Here is a 17940-nt window from a genome sequence, read left to right on the forward strand (position 1 = left end):
AGAGAAGTAAACAGCTTCCGCACAGCTGCCTCCAGTTCAGCTAATAAACTGTAGGACTTGCACTTGCTCCTGATTGGAGAGCAGCGTACTCGGCGTGTGGGCAGCCGAGTTAGGATTGGCGGAGGAGGACTATAAAGGAGGAGAGAGACGGCATGCACCAGGAACATCTATGGGGAACATCTGAAGGAACACCTGTGCAGCCCCCCAAGAAAGCCGGCCGGCGGTGTGCCACTCCCCTGCGGAAGTGGGGAATGTGGCCAGGGGGAACTGCCCTTCCACGGAGGTGGAAGGGATAGTAGCCAACCCGGGAAGAACCAGCAGCAAACCCGGGGAGGGCCGAGCAGACGAAAGAACAGCGCAGGGTCCTGTGTTGCTCCTCCATGAAGAGGGGGAGCGACATAATGGTGCCGTGACTCGGATATGAAGCCTAGGCAGGGCTTAGTGTCGTTCCTCCACGAAGAGGGGGAGCGACACTCAATGGTCTGTTAAGTTTGTCACATGTTTTTATAACATTAAGCTGTGATATAATAAATATTTAAATGTCTATCTCTTTCTTTTCCCTTTATTCATCCCTTCACTTTCTGGAAAGCTGGGACGCATAAAATGGTGGTTTGTGGATAATCTGAGTATGAAGCAATGCAGTTCAATAGGAATAAAATGAGGGAAAACCCATTCAGGATCTAGATTTGTGTTCAGATCATTTTTCAGATACTTACTAGACATATGCCTTGGGCAAGTTACTTTAGCCTCTTGGTTTGTGTATACAACAGGGACATTAGCCATATCTTTAAAGGGTTTATGTGATATATAATATTTATGAAAAAGTGTGTGTGTGTGAGAGAGAGAGAGAGACAGAGAGAGATTATTTTTTCTAGAGCAATGTGTCAGACATGTTAACATGTAATAGATTTCAATTCTTACGGTTGTCCTAACTCTGTGACTTTGATCTGTCTCAGATAATTCCGTTGCTATTTAAATTCATCCTTGCATAAGAGTTGTTCAGTGTTGTATTTTTCCTTATTTCAGGTCCTAGCAAAATTGCACTTAGGGTTTCCATGAGTGATTGCCTGGCGTCTGGGGAGCTCTAACTGTGCAAAACAGGTGATGCAGGTATTGGCGCCTGGAGTGAGTGAGCACTTGGAAGTCATGCTATAATGAAATTCTTAGGACTTATCTCTTTGTACTTTCCTAACTAACAAGACACAGTGCTCTGTAGTTTCATTTTTTGTAAACAAAAAGGAATTTGTCTCATTCACTGCTAATCTTTTCGTCATAAAGGACCAAGCACATGTGCCTCATTTGTTTTTTCCTGAGCCAAGAATATCAAGTGTACCGCATACGGCTGTGTTACATTTACTGGCTCCTGCAAAGGATGGGCAAAAAGCGGCTTCCAGGCTCTTTCACTTGGCTGCGCTAAACTTGCTGAAAGGGAAAGAGCAGTCAGTTGTGGTAGGAGGTTCGCAAGGAAGGGACTGCTGAGCTTCACAATTTTAAAAGCAAAATCTCAGAATGGAAATATGTGTATAAATATCAAGAAAAGAAAACATTAGCGATATGTCTGTAACATAGGGCTATGCATACAGAATGTGTGTATATGGGTCAAGACATAGGTAGTAGGTTTTAGCAGAAGAATGTTGAAATCTTTACTTAGTATATACTAAATTGATCTTCTGTATATAAAGATAATTGAAGATGAATCTTGATATGAATGGGATGGGAGAGGGAGTGGGAGATGGAATGGTTGCAGGTGGGAGGGAGGTTATGGGGGGAAAAGCTGCTATAATCCAAAATTATACTTTGGAAATTTATGTTTATTAAATAGAAGTTAAAAAGAAGAATCAATTGGATTTTTCTAAATCCATGTGTGTGTTCTATGCTATTTATTTCCCCTTAATATTTGATAGGCAATGTGCAGTTGTGGTTAACAGCACAATCTCTGCTTCAATTCTACTTAAATTCCAATACTTGGTTGTTTAGAATCAGCCACCTTATTAACATGAGAACTGATGCTAGTTTGTGTATCTTCGTTTTCTCATCTGTGAAGTAGAAAGATTAGCAGTAGGTACTTCAGAAAGTTACTGTGAGAAAGAAATGAATGTGTACTACCCACAGGCACACACACTCGTCCCTGGAGATTGGTTCTCCTAGGCTGTGAATTGTTACATAGTTTCTTCTAGAACTTTTTGCTTGTAAATTTAGAATTCAGATCCACATTGACTTAATTTTTATATATTGTAGCTAGTTATTATTTTAAATAAAAATTTCCCATAAATATGTTCATCAAGTGTTGTTCCTTGATGTTAATAGACTCTTACGTGGCAAGTGATTGAACTAACTCAAACTGGATTCAGCAACGGAAAACTTATTTGCTCACGTTACTGGGATGAATAAGACATATCTCACAGGGCCAAAGGAAGACACACAAGAACCAGAGCAGCAGGGACTAGACCGCGGGTGGCTATTCCAGGGCTCTCTCTCCTTTCTTCTTCCACATTGGCTTCTCTCTGCATACCTTTATTTTTCAGCTCTGTGGGGCTGGGAAATGAATGCTATCGACCTCAGATGCTTATCCCTCTGGTGTTTCTGTATCTATTCTAAGGAAGGATACACTTAGCATCACTTCAGTCACACATCCATTCCCAGGGACAGTTACTCTGGCTAGGATGATCAGGTCCTGTGAGTAATCAAGTCTAGGCCTATGTCTGTAGCAGTGGGATACTGGGACCAACCAACACAACATGGCATGAGGGAGGGGGTCCACCAAAGATAAGTTTCTGAACATGCCCTAAAAAACATAGGTCCCACTAAACTGCCTAATTTCAGAAATTTTTTTTTTCCTCTGTATAGAAATTACTTGTCTTTCACTGAATTGCCAATTAAATGTATTCAGGTGCTAGGTTCCTACTCAGCTTATCTAAAATTAAAGTATAAATTAATTATACATTGAAGGGCACAAATGTGTTCAAATTTTGTGATAATTATAGTACCTTATCAACGCTTGCAGTTTAATGCATCAAAGCTCACCACGCTATGATGTGCAGTAAAATAGAACAGAAGTCATGTTTGTTTTTACTTTGACATCTTCTCCCCACCTTCCTCAGATTCAAATGAAAAAGTTGTATTATCGGTGTAATAAACCCCTGGGAGAGCAACTATGGTCCAGTGATTAGGATAAGACTTATATACTTAGTGAGCCAGTAATTTTCCTGAGCTTACAAAGCAAGCTGATGATGTTCAAGCCTCAGGATTAATTGACAAAGAAGCAGAAGTCCTCATTGGAAATCATTAAGTACCTCAGGGCTTTTATTTGAAGGAGCAAACCTGAGAGTTCATTGGAGACAAATGGCTGTCTTCTTCAAAGTTTACCCACTTGTGAAGTATTTTCTTTGAAGTATGGCTGAATAAAAAGCTGGCCCCACAGAGAGATTTGAAATGATAATATAATCAACAACATTTGATTTTCCTGGGTTAGACTCAGGAAAGGAAACTAATACTAAAAGTAGTGTTTTAGAAAAGCTCTTATCTAGGCTTCAAAATACAAGCACTGGGGTATAGAGCAGGAGGGACTCCATGGGTGAGAGGCGCAGTTCCTTTCCTAGTGTGGGTAGGACCCTGCTGAGCAGCATTGCCCCAGCTGAGCCTGTCTTTCCAGGTCCCACCTGCTTCTCTTCCCGAGCCCAGCTCCCTCCACCATGCGCAAACCACTCCCCAACCCTGCCATCACAGCCTCATCCTTTCTATAGTGAAATTCTATTACTTTCCATGTTTAGAAACTCTTTTCTTTGAGATAGCTTTTCAAAGCAGTTTTACTATGAGTCGGAGAACGGAAGGAAGCAGAACAGCTTAAAAATGAAGATGTTTAGACAGTCAAGTTTCTCTCTTGAGATGGTAGAGAGATGAGTGGTTGCCAGAGGTGGCCTGAGGAGAGGGGTGAATAGGAGTGCAGGGGATTTTTAGGGCGGTGACATACTCTGTGTCACTCTAATGGAGATCCATGTCCCCATACATGTGTCTAGGCCCAGAGAATGCACAGCACCAGGAGTGAACCCTAATGACATCCGTGAACTCTGGGGACAATGCCACGTGATCAGCTGTAACAGGTGTGCCATTTTCCTGGGGAATTTTGGTAATAAGCGACACTGTGTTTTGTGGGGACTAAGGGTTTATGGAAAATCTCCACCTTTCTCTCAGTGTTACTGTGAGTCTAAGACTGGTTTTAAAAACATCCCAAAGCAAAAAAAAAAAAAAAAAAAATGAAAATGAAGTTTCTAACCTACTTTTGAGGATTCTAATCATAGATTGCACTAATTAATATTTTTTCATTTTTTTATTTTTTTTAATTTGACAGGCAGAGTTAGACAGTGAGAGAGACAGAGAGAAAGGTCTCCCTTCCATTGGTTCACCCCCTAAATGTCTACCATGGCCGATACTGTGCCAATCTGAAGCCAGGAGCCAGGTGCTTCTCCTGGTCTCCCATGCAGGTGCAGGGCCCAAGCACTTGGGCCGTCCTCCACTGCCCTCCCGGGCCACAGCAGAGAGCTGGCCTGGAAGAGGAGCAGCTGGGACTGGAACCCGGTGCCCATATGGGATGCCAGCCATGGCGCCAGCCTGGACTAATTAATATAAACTAAAAGGAAATACAATTTGTATTTCCATGCTTCAGATTTTGTTTCCTTGTTCCTTTTTATCACATGGTACAATTATATTTTCTATCTTTGAGCTTTAGTAAAGCAATTCATTTTTTTCTTGTTCTCATGAAAAGAAGTTGCTTTTTTCAATTCAACTAGCATCCCTTTTGGGAAGAGTGCCTCAGATTCTCTTTGATATTTAAGGAATATCTTCATTTCTTAGTTTGCTTACAGAACTAAAGAATGGGTCTTGTTCTCTTGTCCACATATGATTGATTGATTGTGACTGTCTAGAGTACAATTGAGAGGGGTTCTGCATGTGTATCCAGGTGATTAATAATGTCTGCCAAGAGCTTGCATCACAGCAGAACAATTTCCACATATCTGTAAATCCTTTCTTAATCCCATCAATAATAGTGTATTTGATTTAATTTTTATTTATGTTCAGGTTATCAGCATTGGAAACTCCAATGGTTTTCATTTTTACTTGTCTCTGAGAGAGTGATGTGATGTGGGGAACACTTCTAAGTAAATATTATAAAGCTTTTCTTGCTAGTTGAATCAAAACTTCCTATAGAGGGAGCATATTTTTCCAGAAAGGATGAAGCATGAAATATACAACCAAAACAAAGTAAATAGTTAAGAACATTTATTTTCCTTAATAAAAGGTTTATCCTAGTAAGTAATCTTTGTTTCTTACTAAGTGAATATGGAAAAATTAAAGATTAAAATGTAAATTATAGATTGGTATTCCTAATCCATCCCAACATATACATATTTTTCTACTATTGTGTCTTCTCTGATGTTTTAGATAATTTAATTTCAAATGTATTTTTAATGTTTCCTCAGGAAAACAGTCCTACATTAACAGAATTAATAGTTAGTTAATTAATACCTAGTTCTCCTAGGTGTGCCCTTTCAGTGACTATTTTAAACTTTGTATTCACGACTGTTGTATCTTATTCCATTTCTCTTGTTTTCATCATGCTTATATTCTTAATTTTTAAGAAAAATGTTTTGTTATTTTAAACTCACATCACAAGTGTCTCATGCAGTGACACAAATGACAGTATAATTTGCTCAATAGTTTCTGAAATTCAGTTTAGCTTTAAACCACTAACTCTGGGTTATGTTTAGATGAGAAAATCAGACAGGATATCCTTGAATGGTATATGCTAACTGCTTTAGGAGTTTTGTATCACATTCTGGATGAAATTGATCCTCTCAAAAACTGACAAAAGCTTTTATTCATTTATTCACTCATTTTGCTTTTGATCAACAAATGTTTGAGTTTTCACTATATGTCAGTCTATTGGGTTCAAGAAATGAGGGCAGAGAAGACCGGCAAGAATAAGCACATGGCCCATGTGTGATAATGCTCAGCATTTGATAATATGGGATCACACAGAAGGGAAATTTCATGCCTGGGGAAGGCAGTGGCATTGGTCAAGGCATGGGCATTTCAGCTGACAGGGAAGCATTGGTAGCAGAGCTAAAGTTGACCATGAAGTCCAGGCAGAGGGAAAACCATATATTAAAACCCAGGGCCCTTTCAATGTATTTGAAGAAATTAAGTTGCTTCCTGAAAGCAGAGTTAGGCTCTTGAAATTTATCTCAGGCTAAAACAATCTTCATTAGATCCTTCCCAGTTTTAGACCTACTTCTTTGTAGGTACCATAGTTTGGTTTGGTCTTCAAGCTCAGAGGTGATAAGACAATGAGGGACAGACAAAAGGTGAGCTGTTTATCACTCATCAGTTTTCTATAGTTAGATATTACTTTTTTTCTGCTTGCAACCAGCTACTAAGATCTAGTTCTTTAGATCTGCTTATTTTTGCCACATATTTTTGACAAATATACATATTTGCAACACTTTCTATATATTCAATCTCTTATATGACTCGTTGCTATGTAGAGTGTATATGTGTGCATCTGTTACCATTCTATAGTTCTATGCTTTTTTTAGTGTTATATTCCTTAGGGGATATTCATGGACTCAGCATATGACTATGGATTTAATAGACTATCCCTGCTTCCTCTGCACTGTGGCTTCATTAAAAGGCCACCATCCAGGGTGCTCACACACCAAGGGGGAGAGACAGATTAAAAAAATAGCAAGACAGAAAAGAGTTCCTTGTGTGCTGTGGAGAAAATAAAATAAGGTCAAATAGAGTATGAGGAGGGATGGGAGTGGTAGTAGCAAGGGTGGCCAATGGGAGCTTCCATGATAAGGTAACATTTAAATTGAGAATTCAGAGATATACTAAGTGAGCCCTCAGAAGCAGTCTCAGATCCTGACGGTGCAGCAGCCCGCAGCCTTAGCCAGGGAGTTCCAGCCGCTTTCAATGGAGGAGAAGCGCAGCTAGCCACTGCCTCTACACCATCACAGCCACCACCACCCACATCATCACACCCCTGCAGCAGCAGCAGAAGCAATCACACCACCGCCACCATTATTATTTCTACAACCACAGCCACAACCACGACCACCACCAGCAGCCTCACCAATACCTGCAGCATGGAGCTGAGGGCAACCCCAAAGCCCAGCCAAAGCCACTAAAACATGAGCAGAAACACACCCTCCAGCAGCACCAGGAAACACCGAAGAAGAAAACAGACTATGGTGAACTAAATGGTAATGCTGGAGAAAGAGAAATATCTTTAAATATTCTGGGTACTTATGAAGCTACCAACCCCATTTCCAGGGTCCTTAGTGACAACCAGCAGGTTGTAGACCCTAGCCTGAAGCAGACTGTAAAGGCCAGCACCTTTGGGAAAGCAGGAATTAAAACCAGGAATTTCATTCAGAAAAACAGTATGGACAAAAAGAATGGGAAGTCTCATGAAAACAAATCTGGAGAGAACCAGTCTGTAGAGAAGACTGATACTGTAGCAATTCCACATGGTGTTGTTAACAATTAATTCAGGCTATATTGCTAACGGTTATATGGGCAAAGGAGCAGATAATGATGGTAGTGGGTCAGAGGGCAGATATACCACTCCTAAGAAAAGAAAAGTTAGGCACATTAGTGCCAAGGGTTGTGTAAACCTTAATTTAGTGCCGGAAAAAATAATGCAACAAGAGACCAGTGTCCCAACCTTAAAACAGGGACTTGAAACTTTCAAGCCTGACTATAGTGAACTAAAGGGAACACCAGTAGATGGTTCCAAGCCTGTTTGGAAATATGAACCTGGGCCTGGAGGAACAAGTCGAGGAAAACCTGCCGTGGGTGATGTGCTTCGGGAAAGCTCAGATATAAAACCTGGTGTGAGCAGCAAAAAGGTTGCTGATCGGCCCAAAGGAAAGCATGCCTCGGCTGTTGCCTCCAAGGAGGACCTGTGGACCCTATTGAAACCACCCCCAGTTTTTCCAGTGGACAATAGCAGTGCTAAAATCCTTCCTAAAATAAGTTATGCAAGCAAAGTTAAGGAAAACCTCAATAAAACTAAACAGAACTCTGTGTCACTGTCTTCGCCCTCATCCTCTTCATCATCTACTGGAGAAACTCAGACACAATCTTCAAGTCGGTTATCCCAGCTTCCTGTGCCGGCACTGAAATCTGTTACTTCTGCCAGCTTTTCTAACGGGCCTGTCTTAGCGGGGACTGATGCAAGTGTGTATCCTCCAGGGGGCCAGCCACTGCTAACTACTGCTGCTAATACTTTAACACCCATCTCTTCTGGGGCTGATTCAGTGCTCCAGGACGTGAGTCTAACTTCAGCAGCTGTTAAACAAATAAAGCCTAGCCTTTTTATTTATCCTTCAAATATGCAAACTGTGCTTTTAAGCACAGCACAAGTGGATCTGCCCTCTCAGACCGATCAACAAAACCTGGGGGATATCTTCCAGAATCACTGGGGTTTATGATTTATAAATGAGCCCAGTGCTGGCCCTGAGGCTGTTACTGGGAAGTCATCTGATCATAAAGTGGTAGAGGTGACATTTCAAGGAGAATATCCTGCCACGTTGGTTTCACAGGGAGCTGAAATAATCCCCTCAGGAACTGAGCATCCTGTGGTTCCCAAGGCTTATGAGCTGGAGAAACGGACTAGTGCTCAAGTTCTGAGTAGCATTCTAAAATCTGGGACTACTGAGAGGGGAGCCTTATCCTTGGAACCCAGTCATATAGGTGACCTGCAAAAAGCAGACACCAGTAGTCAAGGTGCTTTAGTGTTTCTCTCAAAGGACTATGAGATAGAAAATCAAAATCCTCTGGCCTCTCCTGCGAACACTGTGTAGGGCTCCTCCAAAGAACAGAGATACCAGAGAGGCCTAGAAAGGAAAAATAGCTGGGGTTCTTTTGACCTGAGGGCTGCTATTGTATCTCACACTAAAGAAATGGAATCTATTTGGAATTTGCAGAAGCAAGATCCCAAAAGGATAATCACTTACAATGAAGCCATGGCTAGTCCAGATCAATGAGGACCTGACTGCCTAACTGTAACCTTTCTGCAGCATTAGAGCCACTGCTTATGGGGGACACAAGGCTTTTATGCTCTTAGATCTGCAACACTGCAGAGGAACCATAAGTAGAATCACAGGATAATATACACAAATATATATACATATACATAGAGTTATTTAAAAAAAGGCAACTGAAAGTAATTAGACTTCTTAAGGATTCAAATTCATTTCAAGGACTACACATGGTACTGAATAGTTTTGTTTTTCTTTTCTTTGTTAGTTTTTGTTTTTAAGTGTGAATTCAAGTGATTAATGAATACAGACTAAACTTCTGAAGTGCTTCTGAAGTTCCTGCTGTCATCAACTCGGGCAACAAATGACTCACTGGAAAGGCAAATCCACTTAAGATCTTTGTATGTTGTCCTGTGACTAAATGATACACTAATCACAGGGAACCCAGAACGATTCAACATTTTCCCCTACTCTTCCCTTGATCTTTTGCTTTTACTTTAAGCCCTGCAAGAATGCTGAAGTTTACAGGTTTTTTTTTTTTTTTTTTTTTTTTTTAGCAGATATAATTTGCATGCCTTGCCAGGAGTTAAGCAGCCTCTGTGTGGTGTTGTGGGGGAAACACTTTGTTTCTTTTTCTTTTTTCTTTCTTTCTTTCTTTTTCCTTATGGGATGGGAATATGGGAGGGCAGTGAAGTTCTACAGTTCTGGAATAGTTGGTGGATACACAGTTAACTTGGCTTGATTACATTCTGAAGTGAAAAGTCGTTTGTGTTTTTAAATAAAAATTTTTAAAAAGTTTTAAAAATGTATAAAAAATAAAATAAATTGCGAATTCAGTGATGAGGGATGAGTCACTCAAAGATGGGAAAGCAGTGTCCTGGGAAAGGTAGACAGCAATTATGCTAGGCCTTTTAGGTCATGACAAATAATTTGGATTTGAGTGTAAATAGGTCATTATGGGGATTTTTAAGCAGGGTTGTAACATGACCTCTTTTGTTTCATGATAGAAAATTCTGCTGCTGTGGGAAGAATGCATCATATCCCTGCGGTAATAATGGAATCAAGGAGTAAATAGAAGGATATTATAATAAGCAAGGAAAAATATGTGATGGATCTAGATTTGAACAGTGTTTTAGATAGAGTAGGTATTCAAAATAGTCTGAAGTGGTGACTCTCTCATTGCAATTACTTTCAAAGGAGTGTGTGTGTGTGTGTGTGTATGTGTGTACTTGCACATATCTGTACATGCATGCCACAGTTTTCTTCAGGGTTGAAGCACATAGCCACACACTTAATGTCTGAAATGTGGTAGGCCATGGAATCTTACTGTCTCATGATGGAAATGCTTTGTCTCCTTACACTTTACCTGTTCTTTCTGCCATCACCTATACTTCTGTCTTTCCATTCCTCCTGTTCACACTTGCACCCTCTTGTTATTATATCTTCCTGCCTCATTACTGCTTTCAGCAAAATACCCATAAACTTGGAGATGGCACTGACAAACTCATTCTCCTTGCGTTCCTGGCTTCTCTAGTTCTACCAAACTGAGAAGCCAAGTACTTCAGTGCTTTGGTTGGGACATGGAGCATGGACAGAAAGTTGGAGGCAGCAGCAGAACTTGCCTACTTGTGAGAAAGAATGGCACTAAACTCAATGTTGAATTTTTGTCACAGTATGGAAGTCAGGAGGGGAAAAGAGAGTGACAAATGTTTAGGCGACTGTAACTTGCAATGGTTTAAGGCTGGAGGTCCTTAAAGCAGAGCTAAAGGTGAGAACTCTTTTTCAAATAATTTATTAGGGGGTGATCACAGGAGAAGGCACATAAAGAAAGCAGAATGGGACAGGGAAATCAAGTTAGGAGTCAACTAGCATTGGCCTAATCTTATGGGAAGCTCTAGAGTAGAACTGCTAACAGAGAGTTGGGCTCCATGGAGCTGAGGAGGCTCCTTTTATGTTGCTTTTCCAGTTAGTCATTGGTTCATGTCCATGGATGGAGCTGAATGGTGGAGTCTCACAGTGGATTCCTCTTTACTGAGAACAATTCTCCAGGCCTTGGAGAGGCTGTAAGTGATGAGCAGACAGTGGGGGGATGGGTACATTGGAAAGTGTCTTATTATTCTGGGGCTACCATAACAAAATGCTATGGACTGGGTGGCTTAAATAACAGACATTCATTTCATCATTCTGGAGGCTGGGAAATCTAAGGTCAAGATGCCAGAAAGATAGGTTATATTCTGAGATCTCTTCTCCTGGCTTGTAGGCAGCCACCATCTCACTGTGTTCTCACATGACCTCATTTTTGCAAATGGTATAAAAAGAGAGAGCAAGTCATAAGGTGAACTTTTTACAAGAGGACTAATCAGACTAGGACACCACCCTCATGATTTTACCTAATCCTGATTACTTCCCAAAAGGATTGTATCAAAATATTATCTAATCAAGGTAAGGGCTTTGACATATGAATTTGGGAAAATAGAGACATTCAGTGTATAGCAGCAGGTAAGAGAAATTCGATGTGAATTACCAACTTCTATTAAATGTAACAAGGGTAGGAGAGAAGGACATGGCTTTGAGAATACCCAGGAAAATCCAGATGGAATTGTGGGATGGAGAAAGGAAAGATTTAGAACTAAGAATTCACATTCAAAATTCACAGCTGTAATCAGGCACATTCAGGGTTCTATCAAACCAGGGTGGGATGACAAATCCACAACCACCATTGTATTGAATGGTGAAAAGGTGGAAGCAGTTCCACTATGATCTGGAACCAGAAAAGGACGCACACTCTCACCATTATTATTCAGTATAATTCTGGAAGATTTATGCAGAGCTATTAGGTAAGAAAAGAAATCAAGTGGATACAAATTGGAAAGGAGGAAGTCAAATATCCCTGTTTGGACATGACACAGTTGTTTACATAGCAGAACCAAAAGACCCCATCAAGACTATTAGAATTCATAAGAGCATTTGGCAAAGTTGCAAGATACAAAATCAACACACGAAAATCAATAATATTTTTATACACCAACAATGGCTTAGAAAGAACTTGTAAGATCTGTTCCATTCACAATAGTTACAAGAAATTTTAATTAATACATTGGGTTAAGTTTAACTAAGGATATGAAAAATATCTACAGTAAAAATTAAGAAACATTAATGAAAATTAGAGGAAGACACAAACCATGGAAAAAACTTCCAGGTTCATGGATTAGAATAATTAATATCATCAGAATGCCCATGCTATGTTATGTAGTTTACAGATTCAATGTGATCCAAATCAAAATGCCAAGAACATTCTTAACAGACCTAGAAAAGACAATCCTAAAATTCTTATGGAAACACAAAAGAATCCTAATAGCCAAAGCAATCTTAAGCAATAAAAGCAAGCTGGAGATATCATGCTATCAGATTTCAGGATGAACTACAGGGTTTTTGTAATCAATCAGCTTGGTGCTGGAACAAAAATAGACATGTAGACCAATGGAACAGAATAGAAACCCCCAGAAATTAATGCATGCATCTGTAACCAACTAATCTTTGACAAATGAGTTAAAATCACTCCCTGAGGAAAGGAAAGTGTCTTCTAGCAAATGGTGTTTGGAAAATTGGATCTCCATATGCAGAAGTGTGAAACAATATCTCTATCTTACATCCTTTCCAAAAATTAACTCATAGTTGATCAAAGATCTAAATCTAAGACCTGAAACCTTCAAATTATCAGAGGAAAACACAGGAGAAACTTTGCAAGACATTATCCCAAGCGAAGACTTCTTAAATAGAACTCAGAAGCACAGGCAATAAAAGCAAATCTAGGCAAATGGGATTATATTAAGCTAAGAAGCTCCTGCACAGCAAAGGAAACATTCAACCAAGTGAGAGGCAACTTACAGAATAGGAGAAAATAGTTGCAAACTATATATCCAATAAAGGATTTATATCTAGAATATATAATACAAGAAGCTCAAGAAACTCAACAACAATAATACAAACAACTCAGTTAAGAAATGGGCAAAGAATCTGAACAGGCACTTTTTAATGGATGAAATACAAATGACTACAAACTTATGAAAAATGCTCAGGATCACTAGCCATCAGAGAAATGCAAATAAAAACCACTATGAGGTATCACCTCATCCCAGTTAGAATGGTTATCATCCAAAAATAAAAAAATAACAAATGCTAGTAAGCATGTGGAGAAAATGGTACCCTGATATACTGTATATGAGTGAAAGGTTTTCAGTATATGAGTGAAAAGGACATCTTTTCATTTGATTATTGTTTATAACCTTTGCCTAGATTCCTGGTCTTTTAAAATTTTTATTCATTGAACTCTTTATTTAGTGGAGCATTAAGCATTTAACTATATGTATACCTCTACTGAAAAATCAAATTTTACTCCTTCAACTAAAAATAAAATAAAAATCAAAAATTGTATTTCAGGCATGGAAAGCCAAGACACTCTGGCAAAAGATCTCTGCGAGTGAGATCCCAGTGGAAAGAACAGGTCTTCAAAGAAGGAGGTACCTTTCTCTGAAGGGAGGAGAGAACCTCCACTTTGACTATGACCTTGTCTAAACAAGATAAGAGTCAGAGAACTCAGAGGGCTTCCATAGCCTAGGAAACTCATGACTGGAGCATAGGGAGATTACTGATGCCATAGACAGGAGTGTCAATTGGTAAAGTCAACAACAGGAGTCACTGTGCACTTACTCCTCATGTAGGATCTCTATCCTTAATGTGCTGTACATTGAGATTTAATGCTATAACGAGTACTCAAACAATATATTTCACTTTGTGTTTCTATGGGGGTGCAAACTGTTGAAATCCTTACTTAATGCATACTAAACTGATCTTCTGTAAAAAAAAAAAAAAAAAAAAAAAAAAAAAGAAATTATCAATTCCCAACTTGACTCTCACTGGGATTAAACATGACAATAGGTCTGCTCTGATTTCATCATCATTAAAAAAAAATCATCTGTTATTTTTCACTTTATGTTTCTGTGTGGGAGCAAACTGTTAAAATCCATACTTAATGTATACTAAGCTGATCTTCTGTATATTAAGATACTCGAAAATGAATCTTGATGTGAATGGAAGGGGAGAGGGAGTGGGAAAGGGGAGGGTTGTGGGTGGGAGGGACGGTATGGGGGGGAAGCCATTGTAATCCATAAGTCGTACTTTGGAAATTTATATGCATTAAATAAAAGTTTTAAAAAAAATTAAGAAATAAAGAGGAAGGGAAGTATCATTGCATTCTTAGGATTGTATCTATGAACTACATTAAATGTTCTATTTACATTAATATCACATTAACATGAGAATTAATGAGGTTTGTATTAATTATCATGAATTTGCTGTGACTCTGAGAATCTAATGTGACTCTGAGAATCTAATAAATGCCTAAAAATAATTCCAAAATGAACTAAAGTATGAGCTTTGTATTTAAAATCAAGTAGAATGTTACAGATTCACATAAAAAGGACTTATATTTTGCCCTGAAATCTGAATATTTAGAATATTAAAAATTTAATTTCTAAATCAGCCACATATTGATAGTTATTGAAGAAATGTTATGTGAAATAATAAACAGTGACTTGATCAGCCCTCGCCTTGACTGTTGATGAACAACTTAATATGTTATCCCTCTTAGTATCTTTTTTGTTTGTTCTACTTAATACTTTTGGTTGAATACTGTAATCAATACACAATTATTCTTAAGTGCTGAAACTTAACTGAAAAGTGATTGCTGTTAAATATAAGAGTGGAAATAAGAGAGGGAAGAGATGTGCAATCCGGGACATGCTCAAGCTGACTTACCTCAAACGGTAGAGTTAGAAACATACCAGGGGATTCGAATTCAATCCCATCAAGGTGGCATGTACCAATGCCATCTCACTAGTCCCAGTGATCAATTTCTGTTCACAATTGATCCTAATGATAGGACTAAGAACCAAAGGGATCACATAAATAAGAATAGTGTCTGCAAATACTAGCTGGTAGAATCAAAAAGGGAGAGAATGATCCAACATGGGAAGTGAGATACACAGCAGACCCATAGAATGGCAGATGTCCTAAACAGCACTCTGGCCTCAGAATCAGCCCTTAAGGCATGCGGATCTGGCTGAAATGCCCATGAGAGTATTTCAGGCATGGAAAGCCAAGACACTCTGGGGGAAAAAAAACCTAAATGAAAGATCTCCATGAGTGAGATCCCAGTGGAAAGAATGGGTCATCAAAGAAGGAGGTACCTTTCTCTGAAGGGAGGAGAGAACTTCCACTTGGACCATGGCCTTGTCTAAATATGATCAGAGTCGGTGAACTCAGGGGGCTTCCATAGCCTTGGCAGCTCATGACAAGAACCTAGGGTGATTACTGATGCCATAAACAAGAGTGTCAATTTGTTAAGTCAACAACAGGAGTCACTGTGCACTTACTCCTCATGTAGGATCTCTGTCCTTAGTGTGTTGTACATTGAGATTTAATGCTATAACTAGTACTCAAACAGTATTTTTCACTTTATGTTTCTGTGTGGGAGCAAACTGTTGAAATCTTTACTTAATGTATGCTAAACTGATCTTCTGTATATAAAGAGAATCGAAAATGAATCTTGATGTGAATGGAAGGGGAGAGGGAGTGGGAAAGGGAACGGTTGTGGGTGGGAGGGACGTTATGAGGGGGAAGCCATTGTAATCCATAAGGTGTACTTTGGAAATTTATATTCATTAAATAAAAGTTAAAAAAATAAAAAAAGAAATAATAAAAATCTATCAATTCACAGATACATCGCAGTAATGGCATAAACATGTTACTTAGCAAACATCATATGGGAAAGTGCTTTTATGTTCTTTGCATCATCATTAAACAATGTTAGGGTTGGGCATTTGACCTTAGTAAGTAAGATGTGGGTTTGAGTGGCCACATCTCATATCAGAGTACAGGTTTGACTCTTGGCTTTGCTCCTGATTTCAACTTCCCAATAATGCACACAGTCAGAAGCAGCATGTGATGGCCCAAGTAGTTGAGCCCTGACACCCAGGGAAACCTAGATTGAGTTCTTGGTTCCTGGCTTTGACATGTCCCAGCCTCTGCTGCTGTTAGCATTTGGGGAATGAACCAGGTGATGGGTTCTCTATCTATCTGTATGTCTCCTTCTTTCTGTCTCTTGAGTGAATTAAATACATAATTTTCCAAAAAAAAAAAAAAACCTACTCTAAGATCTGCAGGCAAACCCTTGCATGCCTTTCAGAGCAATGGCACTTAGTATTTTTTTTTTTTTTATTTTGACAGGCAGAGTGGACAGTGAGAGAGAGAGACAGAGAGAAAGGTCTTCCTTTTGCCGTTGGTTCACCCTCCAATGGCCGCCGCGGCCGGCGCGCTGCGGCCGGCGCACCGCGCTGATCCGATGGCAGGAGCCAGGAGCCAGGTGCTTTTCCTGGTCTCCCCATGGGGTGCAGGGCCCAAGCACCTGGGCCATCCTCCACTGCACTCCTGGGCCACAGCAGAGAGCTGGCCTGGAAGAGGGGCAACCGGGACAGAATCCGGCGCCCCGACCGGGACTAGAACCCGGTGTGCCGGCGCCGCTAGGCGGAGGATTAGCCTATTGAGCCGTGGCGCCGGCCAGCACTTAGTATTTTTAAAATGTTTGAGGAATATTAACAAATATATTATGTTTAAGGATTTCCTTTTCCAGAGAACACACACACAATGTATAGCTACCATATCCATAATACAACTGCACCTATGCATCCACAGTCATATATGTGCTCACTCTATTAATTTTTGTATAAGTTTTGTAGTGTGAGTCATAGATACACTGCTCAATAAAATATTCTACTGCTTGACAAACCAGCATGTTAGCAACAACTACAAAACAAAAATTTCTTTTTGAGAACAATTCAAATAGATATTGGTTGTCTGTAGTTATATACTGTGTACAGTGGGGTCACATTTTACAAAGGAGTTATGTTGTAATTCCAACACAAAAAGTGACAGTTTGGTATCATCAGAATTATTCCTGAAAGCCCTATAAATCTCTCAAAAATTGCAGTATTTTACCAACATTGCCAGTTTTGTTTTAGTTTCCTTTTCTTGAGCAATAGAAATGATCACTGTTCCTTTGATTGAACAACTGGAATCGGTTATTTATCTTAAGGGGTAATGAGGCATGAAATCATGTGTACTCAAGCTCTGGGATCACAAATGCACAGCCGTTGCTGTGGGGACAGAGATGCGCTGAGTGCAGTGGAGCATTGTGGTGGAATCGTTTAGGGTGGGCCACTGAAGTTGTTCTTTCTCCTCCTCCTTTTCCACTGTAGCTCTCTCCTTTTATTTCATTTTCTCGTATTTGCTCAACATGTGTAATTGAATCTGTATAAAGGAAATTCAAATGTATTACAACTCTATGGTAACTGACATTTTATGTGTATATATCTTTGCTTATGTTTGTGCAAATTCTTGTTTGAAATGAGGTCACAAATCTAAGTTCCCACAGTTACAGGTACTTCTTACCAAAGCTAAAAAGTATAAATTCTGAAAGTCATGTGTTTTTTCTTCATAAAGGTCAGTTAGGGGTTCATTCATATGTGATGGCTTTAACATGGTGTTTAAGTATAATTTTTTGTACTAATCAAATTTTTGTATTTCAAAGGAAAAAAAAAATCAAGTTCCTAAAGTACAAACTTCCTTAAGGCATTAGCTGCAATTTAAAAATAACCCTCCAAAATGGTTTTTGTAGGAATTCCTAGTGTGATATTTATAAAATAGCTTTATTAGTTGACTCAACAAATGTTTATTGAGTGTAAGTAAACAGTGTTAAGGACACTGGGTATACTGCACTGAGGAAAACCATCCCTACAACCTCATGGAGTTTGTCATCTCCTGGTGACATAAAACAGAA

The 17940-nt window shown here is 39.4% G+C and overlaps 1 protein-coding gene and 1 pseudogene across 1 annotated transcript in view; both read left to right on the forward strand.

Annotated features, from left to right (window-relative positions):
- ARHGAP24 (Rho GTPase activating protein 24) overlaps positions 1-17940 on the forward strand; it is a 518143-nt gene that overhangs the window by 66871 nt on the left and 433332 nt on the right. The gene's annotated exons all lie outside the window — the stretch shown is intronic.
- Positions 4133-9582, forward strand: LOC100358110 (FMR1-interacting protein NUFIP2 pseudogene; annotated as a pseudogene).

This window comes from Oryctolagus cuniculus, chromosome 8 (genome assembly GCF_964237555.1).
Source record: "Oryctolagus cuniculus chromosome 8, mOryCun1.1, whole genome shotgun sequence".
NCBI lineage: Eukaryota > Metazoa > Chordata > Mammalia > Lagomorpha > Leporidae > Oryctolagus > Oryctolagus cuniculus.